Genomic DNA, 8,356 nt, shown 5'->3' on the forward strand with positions numbered 1-8,356 from the left:
TTATCATTTTTTAATTGTTGCAAGCAAACTGAAGTTTGAGAAAAAGTATCACTCTTGATCATTAAATTAGGTAATAATAGAGAAGACACACATCAGCTGTTATAATTCAGTGATGTATACTTTATTCTAGATATTTAAAAGGAGAATAGGGTGTATTTTGTTCAGGTAATACAAAGGAGAAAGGCTTTAAGTCTCTAGTCAAGGAGCTGAGGCACAGAATTCTTCTTAAACAGCAATACACACTAACCTTAGTTTTTATTGCTTAGGTTTCCAGTATAGGGAATATAACATACCAAATTATGCAGAAAGTAGATTTTAGTTTACTCCTGTAAAATGAATGAGAAGCATAATTTGGCTCTAAAAATAAAGTTTTTAAATTGCTTTCAAATTAAATTTTACTCTAGAATCAGAGTACTTTAACCAACACTGGTTAAAGTTGTCACTGGGCTGCAGTGACAACTATTCCATTTCACATTGAAAGAGTCAGAGCATCAAAAGAGAAGGAAGTAGCTTAAATTCACAGAGCAAATGAGTGAAATCTCATAGAAGAACTAAAACTGATTCTTGAGGTAGAGGGAGAGATGATGGGCAGCGCACAGAGGATTCTGAGGGCAGTGAAAATACTCTATATGACATTATAATGATGGATACATGTCATTCTACATTTGTTCAAACCCCCAGAAGGTACAGCACCAAGAGTGAACCCTAAGGGTAAACTATGGACTTTAGATAATTATGATGTCAATATATTTTTATCCTTGTTAAAAAACTGTACTATTCTGGTGAATGCTTTTGATAATGGAGGAGGCTATGCATGTGTGAGGGGCAAGGGTATTTGGAAAATCTCTGTACCTTCTTCTCAATTTTATTGCAAACCTAAAACTTCTCTCAAAAAATAAAATTTGAAAAGGAAAAGAAACTGACTCTCTCTTTCCTTAGGATGGAGCTCGGGCTGACTGGGCCATAGGGATCCCTGAGGGTGGAGCAGAGACTTCCAGGAAATTCAATCACAGAAGGAAAGAGAGCAGAGAATTCTACAGGAAGTCAAAGCCTGTTGAAATAACCAAGATGAGATTTTAGAATTATTCACTAAAGTGTAAGAATATGAATGTTCATACTAATCAGTAAGTTCCAACACAGAATATTTCCAGCACATGGTGGGACAAGAAAGGATGAGAACCACAGAGAAGTACTCACCGTGAACTCAAAAGTGAGAAATATATTATCACTCTCTAGTGTATAAAACCACAAATCTATGGTATAAACCCCCCCTCTACTGTATAAAACATAATGGATCACAGCAGAATATCAAAGACATTTAAAAGATCTAGAGTGATCCCAGGCCCTTGAGACTAGACAACAACCCGATATGAACTCATATTAGACTAAAAAATGTCTCATGAGAAGCAGGGGTGACCTATCATGGAATCAGAGAAAAGGGAGTCAATATTTAAAGCAAATACTGAAAAGACAAGAGTGGGGCTGGAGACCGTAATACTTGAGGAGCATGAATACATATGGCTGTGTACCATTCACCAGAATCATCAGTGGTGAGGTAAAAACTGAGAAGACCTACAGCTAGATTGATCAAAGGTTGAGATTCAGCTGGGCAGGTAAAATGGGAGGACAGGCAAGCCAGGACATTAAAAGAAAGCGACTAAAGTGATTTACAGTGGGGTCTAAGTTGGATGAGAGAGCAGTAAAAGTAGGAGGAGTTGATGGACAAAAAGCCAGGAATCGTGGAGGGACTCAAGAGTGATGATGCTGGAAAAACAGAACCCTATGGTTTTGGTTTTGGTTTTGTTTTTTTTGAGGTACGCGGGCCGCTCACTGCCGTGGCCTCTCCCGTCGCGGAGCACAGGCTCCGGACGCACAGGCTCAGCGGCCATGGCTCATGGGCCCAGCCGCTCCGCGGCATGCGGGATCCGCCCGGACTGGGGCGCAAACCTGTGTCCCCTGCACCAGCAGGCAGACTCCCAACCACTGCGCCACCAGGGAAGCCCAGAACACTATGGTTTGAGAAGCATAGGGCCCTGTGATCGGAAAAGGGTCTTGCTGAGTATGGGATCATAAGAATAAGGCACTAAACTGAGGAAAGCTGAAAGTTATTGGATCTGGAAAGATGAAAAATTCCAGAGGCCAGGGTGTTGCATGAGGAATCCATGTGAACAGGAAAAGTAACCCACGATGGAGAATAAGGCTGTAAGCTAGGTGCTTCCAAGAATGAGAGGGAGACCAAGAAATTTGGTAAAGGAGTGAGATAAGGAGAGATGGGGATTTAGTTGGATGTTCCAAGTCGCCAAAGAGCAAGGATTTTTACATGATAGAGGACTCATGCCTGAAAGTAGCCTTGAGAATGAGGAGTACGCTACCCAAGTTACTGGAGCTGGGGAATTGGGCCACCTCCATTTGGGGGAAACAAGGTCCTCAGGGGGAGTCAAACACCAGCTAAGGCAAGGTTGCGCAGGGAATGTTCAGTGAAGGGGCTGAGGGCAAGGGGAATTGTGGATATAGGATAAGAGTGGACACAGAAGAAAAGTGGGAGAGGGAGGGGAGAAGAGAAAAGTTGGGTATGTAATAGGAAGAAAAGCACAGAAGTGTTTGGAGATGAAAAGATGGGAGAAGACAGAGGAAAAGGAGCTTACCCTTTGGACAGTCACAGAAGTAGAAGGGGCAGGAGGCAATTTTTACATCCAATCCCCAGTGAATGGGAGGAGATACTGTCAAGGAGGGATGGGGAAAGCCTCCACGGAAGGAGTAAATCATGACCTGTGCTGATAGGACTTTTAGGGAATTGGAGAGGTTGGGCTAGTTTTGTCCCAAGAGAGACATAAAAGGTGGGGTGGAGTGGGGAGAGATAAACTGGGGCAAGATACTTTTGCTACTGTCTGCCCTTAAATAACCCTGAACGCAAAAACAAGGTAGCTGAATGCCTCCATCAAAGAAAGCTTAACCCACTGTCCGTTTCCTCCTGGGTTTCACTACGCTCAGAACATCTCCTCATAGGAGTACACTATGAGCCACCTGGGTATAAAACAATACAGATCACAGAGCAGTGCAAGCAGCAAAAGAAGGAGCGACTCTCACAATATGTCCACAATGGTGTAAATGTTTTAAAGTTGAGCTACCAGGGGGTCAGTGTATTGAATCCAGGGGAAAAAAAATATAGTATGTTGTTGTAGCTCCCCATAAACCTATAAAGCAGCACCTCTTCGTGTAGTCTGCATTCTTTGGAAAAGATAGTGGTTCTCTTCATATGTGCTTCTGTTCCTCTCCTTAAAGCAATATCTTACAAACAGCAGACTTTCTGAGAAGAGATAAGAGGATTTGGGATTGTCCCAAATGCAGTCTGTGCAGACTCTTATCTGCTCAGATTATCTGGCCTTCATTAACTATTAAACACTAACCTTTCCTATTCAACAAGAGGAGACTAATTTTCACAGCCTGATGAGAGAGATGTGGAGGTCCCTCAAGGCCATGTCTTTCACATTTCTGTCTTCTGGAAGATACCCCCCAAAAAAGTTTATTAAACATTACTAACCATTCTCGTGACTGCATCTGCCATTCTCTTAACCTGGAGCTAGTTAGCTGAATTTGATGTTCTCTGCATCTGGAGCAATTGTGTCTACAGTGCTCAGGGAAGACGGTGGAAATGGTCCTTGTAGCTACTCTGGCCCTTTGGCCGGCCCGGTTTGGTAAAGTCCTTCTGGACAACTCTCTCTTTTCCCTGGGGGTGGTCGGGAGTCCCGAGCTGTGACTCAGTCCATTTTCTTTGGCATTTCACTTCTTTTCAGTTGTGTGTTTTCCTCTCCTAAGTCTTTGAACATGTAACATTTACAATTCCTGAAGCAAAATTAGATGACGTCATCCGGAGAGTTAGATCTTTAGAAAAGTGTTCCTTTACTTTCTAGTAATCTGCTTATAATTTTAATTTTTGCAGATTAAATTCTGAGACCCAGGGCTGACTTAATAATTTGTTGTCCCTTCAGACCGATGGTTTAAAAATATTTGTTCAATATGTACTAAGGAGAGGAGTTATATGTTCTGTGGGGTGAGGCTGATTAGCAGGGGTGCTCCAGCTGTGCTGAGCTGATCTGAGTAATTCAGTCCTCATCCCAGATGAGCTTAACACTCCGCAAATGTCTCCTTGCCCACCTGACGCAGCATCCTCAGAATCAGGTTAAGAGAATTTTTTATTATAACCTGAGCATGAGTCTTGGAAGTCTTTATTCTCATCCCCAGAGTCTTATCAAAGTAATTCTTGCAACTCCTTTCCCCTAGAGGAATTCTGGTAAATATGATTCCTTCTTATTCCCATTGATGTCTCTGCACCCAGTGACCTTTACCTCTCTTCATATATGGATGAGCTGTCTCATCCTTGGACTCAGCCTAGCTAATAACTAAGGTCCCAAAAAATACATAAATGTACAACTTTGATGCTACGGCAGTGATAAAATACCAAGGGAATACTGCTATATGTGACAAAGTTATGGGCAAGATTGGAAACCAAACTAACAGAGATTTTAATAATTTTTTAAAGTTTATTTGTCATTTAATTTTTTAATGCTTAATTCCAATTTTGGAGGAATTCTGAAAATTTGCCAGACAATTAACTGAGAGGGAGGTTTTTGACAAAGTGTATTTTGATTTCAGCAAAACATTGGGCAAAGTTTTTGCTGTATTGTTAGATGAGATGGTTAAGGCTAGGTATAAACAAAAATATAATATATGGGTAAGTTTTTTAATTTTTATTTTGGAAAATTTCATGCATATGCAAAAAATACAAGATGGTAGAGTAAGCCACTAAGTACCTGTCACTTAACTTCAACCATTTTCATCCCATGGCTAATTTTGTTTCATCAGTTCCAGAACCTTCCCCACTCTCACCAAGATTAAAAAACACCTCAAAAAGCTGAGAAAATATATTAACCAAATAAGTCAGACAGAGAAAGACAAATATATATCACTTACTTGTGGAATCTAAAGAAGTGATACAAATGAACTTATTTACAAAACAGAAACAGACTCACAGACATAGAAAACAATCTTATGGTTACCAAAGGGGAGGGGAGGGGGGGTAAATTGGGAGTATGGGATTAACAGATACACAACTACTCTATATAAAACAGATAAACCACAAGGACCTACTGTACAGCACAGGGGGAGGAGGGGTAAATTGGGAGTATGGGATTAACAGATACACAACTACTCTATATAAAACAGATAAACCACAAGGACCTACTGTACAGCACAGGGAACTATACTCAATATCTTGTAATGACCTATAATGGAAAAGAATCTGAAAAAGAGTTTATATATCTATATCGGAATCACCCTGCTGCACACCTGAAACTAACACAGCGTGTTGTAAATCAACTCTACTTCAATTAAAAATGTTTTTAAAAGCTGAGAAAATGCATTTGATATTAACAAGATACAATACTATTAGTGTAAACAGAAATTTCTCGCTTTGAGAATTTTTAAATGTGTGTCATTTAATTTAATTGATTTTAATTTTAAGGATAAAGAAAAAGTGTTAAAGAAATTTGGGAGAAAAAGCTCTGAGTGGGATAGCTCGATATAAACCAATTCCTTGAGTAAACTGCTAAACAAGTGGACACCACCTAAGCTAAGACAAAAAGTCGTTTCCAGATCAACTAGATGATCATGAACTCTTGTCTTATGGGCCCCCACTGAGATACTGTCTTTAACTCTGAACACCACATGTTAAGAAAGATAATGTACAAGTAAACCACATCCTGGGAGGGCTACAGAAAAGGTATCCAAAAATCATAGGGGGAGCAGGTAAAGAAACTAGGCATGTCTCATTTGAATTAAAAATAATTAAGAAGTTAAAAGACAAGAAAATTGCCTTCAGTCAGTGAATCAGTGTCCATGGAAAAAGGACTGGTTTTGCCCATTTAAAGATATGCTGAGTATCTTGTGACACTTTGCAGGCTTCTGTTGGTTTTATTTGGTGACAAATTTTAGACTCTTTCATGTCCTTTACTTGAGTATAAGCTTAATACCAGGCATACTAAATACCATCTTTCAGATGCTTACCGTTCTCCAAATGACGAACAGATCACATCTAAATTTGAAAAGTTCAGTCAATATTGGGCAAGGGAATGAAAAATTTAAACATCCCTAGTAACTGATATCATAGGATTCTGCTAAGGTAGGATGAGAATCATTTTTAATAAGAATAAAAAAGAATAGATCCTGGAGACATTGTTCCACAAGTCGAACTTTCCAGAAAAGGATAGGCTATTAAGGAAGGGAGAAGGGAAGTGTGGTTCTTAACAACCACATTATCATGTCCAGAACCTCGCACAGAGCTTGACAGATGTGTTCCATAAATGCTGGTTGAACTGACATGCACAGGGCAATACACTGCATAAGGGAAAGATGCTGAGAAAACTCCATAAAAGAAGACCCCCTGCTATTTTACTCCCATCCTCTCCAACGTCTGCAAGTGTCTGGAAGTTCAATTTTGGAACTCATCCCTTCACCTTTTGACTATGATCACAATCAAAATGCAAGTGCTTCTGGAACAAGTCATCACCCAGACACAAGGTGGTCGCACAGTACGTAAGAAGGATGGGCTCAGAGTCTGCCCAGTTTGGGTTTAATTCCCACCTCTGCCCCTTAGCAGTTGTGTGGCACTGGACAAATCTCTTAATTTCTTTGCACTTCTTTTTTTATATTCAAAAAGCTGGATTTTTAAAAGGATTAACAATAGGCAGTGTTTAACTGTCACACATGCTCAAGTAAAGGCAGCTGTTGTTAGTACTATCTCTTATCTGAAAATTTTGAGAGAGAAAGAAAAGAAAGACCCTGAGGAAAGCAGGACCCAGGGAGGGGGCAGGAAGGCAGGACAACCAGAAGAGCAGGGAAAAGAAGCCCCTTCAGTTTGGGGCTGGGGCCAACAATAGCCTTTGTGGAGGTCCCACCCCTGAGGCAGGTCACTCCACTTCCCTCCCGTGTTACCCGAGTCATTTCGTCATATGGCCACCCCTGCCCTCCCAAATTGCTTCCCTTCTCCATACACACCATTTGGTATAACCACACTTATGGCAGAATCTCCCATGCTAAACTTGTGTATATACCTTTAAATCAGTACTGATTCTTTAAATAATGAGGGTTTCTTCCTATGAGATATAAGGGAGTCAATGAGATAAGAGAGCCAAAAAGAAGTCAAAGAAAGAAGCCAAGACAGAACAGGACATATTTAACATCTATCACTTTTTAGAACAGAAAGTATAAAATGTGATTTCTAGATCTTACTGTGAGGTGAAACCAGATTCTTCAGGACAACTGAATGGTTTTCAAGCAGTCAGTGAATTAACTTCAGAAATTGTAACTATTCTTTTGAAAACAGGAGGAAAAAAAATACTTTAAAGGACAGCAAGAGGGGTATAAAATGTTCCAAACACTTTTCTATTATTGTTGTTAAATATCGAAATGGGGAATCAAAAAGGTTATCAAATCTCAGAGAGACTTCAGACTAGAATTGACTCTCACCTGTGTGGGTGTGGGCTGGAACTTGGTCAGCAGAGGAGTTCCCAGGACCCCTTGATGACCAGCCTGGTGACCCTCTGAGGGTAGTGAAACCAGTGATCTTCAAGTGCTTTCCAAAGAGTAATGAGACTCATAATGAGAAAAAAATGACCTCATCTATGTTTAAGCAGCTCTGATTTGCTTCGTCCCACTCACTGTGGGCAAGCTGATCTGGGGTCCGCCTGGGGCGGGAAAACAAGAGCTGTGTAATGGGCCGTCCACAGGGGGCTGCACCAACACCAGGCGAGCAGTCTTCAACACTACCCTTGTTGGATTGCTCCAGCCGTAGGCGAAAGGAACCCCTCCTAGGAGGCAGGGCAGGCTGTAGGCAGTGCCTGTGTGGTGGCTGTGCTGCCTGTTCCCGATGCCAAATGGCTGGTGGTGTGAGCGCTGCGTCTCCTACCCTGCGGGCAAGGGGAGTACTCAGCCCACGTGATAACTCTGTAGCATCTCTGCTCTGAGCATGCGCTGTTGGGCTGGGATGCGTTTCCTCTATACATTGACCATCAATCTAATACTCAAACCATCTGATATAGCTGGACAAAGGTCAATTCCTCTGTACTCTGGTAGGCACACAGTTACTTTATTTTCCTCATTCCTCCCATTCAAGAACTCTGCAAGAACCCAGGTGGAGCGTCAGCAGATTGGTAACTGAAGTTACGGGTACATATGCTGTTATAATATTCGATTTTATTTATAAGGTCTAATTTAAATACGAAAATGTGGAATATCAGATGAGGCCACATATTAATATTTTAGTCCTTGGACTTATGACAAGAATATAGTCTGTAGGGAA

Source organism: Lipotes vexillifer, unplaced genomic scaffold (assembly GCF_000442215.2).
Source record: "Lipotes vexillifer unplaced genomic scaffold, Lipotes_vexillifer_v1.1 scaffold112, whole genome shotgun sequence".
NCBI classification, from domain to species: Eukaryota; Metazoa; Chordata; class Mammalia; order Artiodactyla; family Lipotidae; genus Lipotes; species Lipotes vexillifer.